Source organism: Zeugodacus cucurbitae, chromosome 3, assembly GCF_028554725.1.
Source record: "Zeugodacus cucurbitae isolate PBARC_wt_2022May chromosome 3, idZeuCucr1.2, whole genome shotgun sequence".
NCBI classification, from domain to species: Eukaryota; Metazoa; Arthropoda; class Insecta; order Diptera; family Tephritidae; genus Zeugodacus; species Zeugodacus cucurbitae.
In genome coordinates, this window is record NC_071668.1 from 42,453,811 (window position 1) to 42,457,851 (window position 4,041).

Consider the following 4,041-nt stretch of genomic DNA (forward strand, 5'->3'; position numbering starts at 1 on the left):
AATCTTGTTAAATCCAGCGGTTTAGTGAGTTAAACGTCTCAACAGCCTAAACCTCGGTGATTAGCGTACGCGGGAACATAATATTAAGCTCGTAAATGTAGATGATCTCGTTATATGTAAACGTAGTATAAGCATATTACATTTTCACTAAAGCATAAACTACATAACTCGCGAATGCGAACGTTTGACAGTTGAGTTGAATACACATCCCTGCAAGACGAGTAGAGTTACTTATCTTATGGAATATTGGTTACCGGTAAAGAAAGCTTGTATTATTATTTTGGTCTCTTTTGTTCTAGCAGCAGGAAAAAAGTTACCATTTCTCCTCTTTTACGGCATGTCGGTGTGATTATCTTGCTCGCTCTCTCTCATTGATTTTGGTGCCAATGCTGCATATGTCTTTCTGCTCTAATTTTTCTTTGTTTTGGAAAGGCATATGTCACTCTGTGGTTAGCAGAGCCCCCAGTAGTAGTTTTTTTTTTCATCAGCCATCTATCAGTGGAGACTGTTCGATTTATCATTTAATCACAGGTATTAGTCATTTGTTGGGTCACCGTTTCGTTACTTAAATTTGGTTCATTGGTCTCCATTGTTCTTCATTCTATAGGTCACCTACATTTCCGTTTAAAAATGAAAAATTTAAATTTTTTTATTTTTATTTTTATTTATTTATTATAATTGTATGATGTATTTACATTTATAAATTAGTATGGTATAATATTTTAATTTTTTAATAATCATTATAGATTAATTTTTAAATATTAGCATTTCAGTACAAAGTGAACTTTAATTTTTACAAACGTGTTTGCAGCTATCATTTATACATAGATAAAATTTATATATTTTACAAATTAAGTTAGTATTAATTATTAAATTTTTATATTTTGTAGTTGTTGTTATACAATACAAATAAAATTCAACTACTATTACGACTGTTATTAGTATTCGAACATTCATTTGTATAATTTAACAATATTTTACATTTAAATCTAATTCATAATTTATATCAATTCATAATTCAAAATGAATACATTAGTACTAAACGCGAACGATTTCCTTATATCTAATCTGTAAGGTTAAAACGAAACTACTCAACCAATATTGTTTGATGTCAATTCCACACAATCCTATCTCATATGTACATCATAAAAGGGTTCAGATAGTCGGAAAGAGGTTGTCAACTGCTAACCTAAATGTCCGATGGGATTTGTTGTTGTCTTGCTTATCATGCCTGAAAAATATTAGAAATTGAAATTGTTCTTAACGATTAGAAAATATGAATATATTTGTATTCGTAGTACATACCTAAGAAAAGTTGTAGCTATTGTAAGCCTCCATTTGTGCAAAGTATTTGTGTTTATGGACTGAGTAAACTCTACAAGTCCCTCATCATTCCCGTCCTACTTTATGGTGCAGAAGCGTGGACGGTGTCAACATCCGATGAGACGGCACTAGGAGTTTTCGAGAGAAAGGTTTTGCGGAAGATTTATGGTCCCTTAAACATTAGCGAACCGCAGAAGATGAAATGATGAGCTGTATGTGTTGTTCGACGACATAGGCATAGTCCAGCGAATAAAAAGACAGCGGCTACGCGGGCTTGGTCATGTTGTTCGAACGGACGAAAGTGTCTCAGCTCTGAAAGTTTTCGATGCGGTACCCGCTGGTGGAAGCCGAGGAAGAGGAAGACCTCCACTCCGATGGAAGGACCAGGTGGAGAAGGACCTATCTTCACTTGGTATTACCAATTGACGCCTAACTAACAAAAGGAGAGATGCGTGGCGCGCTGTTGTGGACTCGGCTATAACCGCGTAAGCAGAAGAAGATTTGTGTTTTCAATATATGAAATGGAAAATGAAAATATAAGTAATGCTAAAAAACAAACGTATATATATATATATCTACATATGTACATATGTATGTATGTACATCTTAATACGCACTAACTCAACATGCACATATACGCATTTATATTTACCGTGTTATTTTCCATTGTTTTCTGCGTTGTTGTTGTTATGTATTACACCAATTCTGAATCCATAAACCTGAAATTATTTAAAATTACTAATTTGTATTATGTATTAAAAATATATGAAACATACCTCCACCAATTTCACCGTCACCTCCTTGCTCCTCCTTTGCTGTGCACACACGTATAACTACAATGAAATGAAATTTTAATTATAAAAACAAATAACAAAAGTAACACAAATAATGCATTTATATCCAAAAACACTTAACAAAATAAAATAGATATTTAAAACGCACTTACATCCATTCACTTAAAATTTTATTTTCAAATGAACATCGGCCATATCTCGCGAATGCGAATGCGAACGTTTGACAGTTGAGTTGAATACACATGTTCTTATTAGATGATATGAGCTACATAGCTTTCGCATGTTTTCACAACCAACGCTCCGAAATTCGAACTCGGATTCGAAGACGCACAGAAGTTGTAAATTTTCAACTTTCATTCGCTAACACAGCAACCTTCACATTCTTAAGAATAACAACCAACAATATGTTAGTTGCAATCTTGCGTGTTTTAATTATTTAAGCCCGTTTTCTTCGCTACATTATAAGTATTTTTGTGAAATATAATCGCCCCTATTCCCGTTGTCGTTATCGTTTTAAAACGACTTTAGAACGACTATTTGGTATTCCTGTTGGCGTTAACGACATTTATCGAAAAAAAATTGAGATTCCCCAATTTGAAACGACTATAGAAACGACATAGAAACAGTCGTTTTTTGTCGTTGCTATAATTGTGAGCGACATAGAAACGACGCGGTTGTTTAAAGGAATATTTAAAGTGAAGATGAAAATTCCAAATCGGAAACAGTTTGAAATTTTAATTTCTGAAATGGAAAAATATCCTGCATATGCCAAGGACTTTAGAAAAGGGATAAATCCTTTAAATTTCGATTTTTTGGGAGGGATATTTTTTTCTAAAAAAAAAAAATAAATCCATTCCACAGCCATCTCGCGTCGGAAATTGTTGGCATTAATAAAATTGCATTTTTATATCTAAGAATATATTTAAGATATGAAAGATCTTAAAATTCAAAACGAAGAAAAAAATAGTACTCCAACAAGAGGGAGGAGTTAATAAACAGATACATATGTCTCCTTTGGCTGGACCATTACTTAGAGTAGTTGGATTAGCCAGAAGCAAGGAGCATGAGACGCTGGAAGTAAAACATATTTTAGAAGAAAGTTTGAAGGACGCAGATGTCACCACTACTTCTTTTAAAAAATCAAATAAAGATGGAAGACTAACATTGTTGTACGTAAGTACAATAATTACAGTGATAACGTTGTTTAGAGTCAACATAGAATAGCATAAAATCCATTAAGGACTGCTTTAAAAATGTGTCTCGTTACATAAGGAGAAATTTTTATATGGGAAAAGAGCTCCTTAAAGTATACTATATTAAATATGTAGGCAAATTTCGATAACTTTTCTTAGGCGTTACGATATACTTCAAGAATACCAATTTAGGAACGAAACGACGATAAGAACGACAACGACTTAGAAACGACTATTAAAACGACAACGACAACGGGAATATGGCCGACTATTTATTAATTTATTAATAATATATTTATCAAATATTTAAAATAATTTTTAAAGATTAGGGGTGATGAAGTTTTAATAAACAAAGTTGGCAGTTTAAATTTTTCTTCAATTTCTTAATTCGAGGTTTTCTATGTACATTGCTTATAAGAATCAATAAATATTTAAAATCGCCGTCCATATTATTTAGGTCGTTTTCAAGCTCGCAAAAAAAAATTGTGTATGTGTATCACCTTGTACACAGCTGTCAACGCATTCAAAAGCGCATTTATGGAGTTACTCGATATATACGCAGTCAAGCGCATTTTTTCGCTTTCGCATTCGCAAACGCGAGCTATGTAGTTTGAGCTTTAAGCAGAAACTACATAGCTCGCGAATGCAAATGCGAACGTTTGACAGTTGAGTTGAATACACATGTTCTTATGAGATGAGCTACATAGCTTTCGCATGTTTTCGCAACCAGC

The 4,041-nt window shown here is 33.1% G+C and overlaps 1 long non-coding RNA gene across 1 annotated transcript; it reads right to left on the reverse strand.

The window, feature by feature from the left end:
* Window positions 1-793: 793 nt before the first annotated feature.
* On the reverse strand, window positions 794-2,331 carry LOC128920111 (uncharacterized). Its single transcript, XR_008470244.1, has 5 exons — window positions 2,270-2,331; window positions 2,100-2,156; window positions 1,976-2,042; window positions 1,306-1,798; window positions 794-1,231 (listed from the first exon to the last, which is right to left on the reverse strand). It is a non-coding gene; the product is annotated as an uncharacterized LOC128920111 (long non-coding RNA).
* Window positions 2,332-4,041: the final 1,710 nt, after the last annotated feature.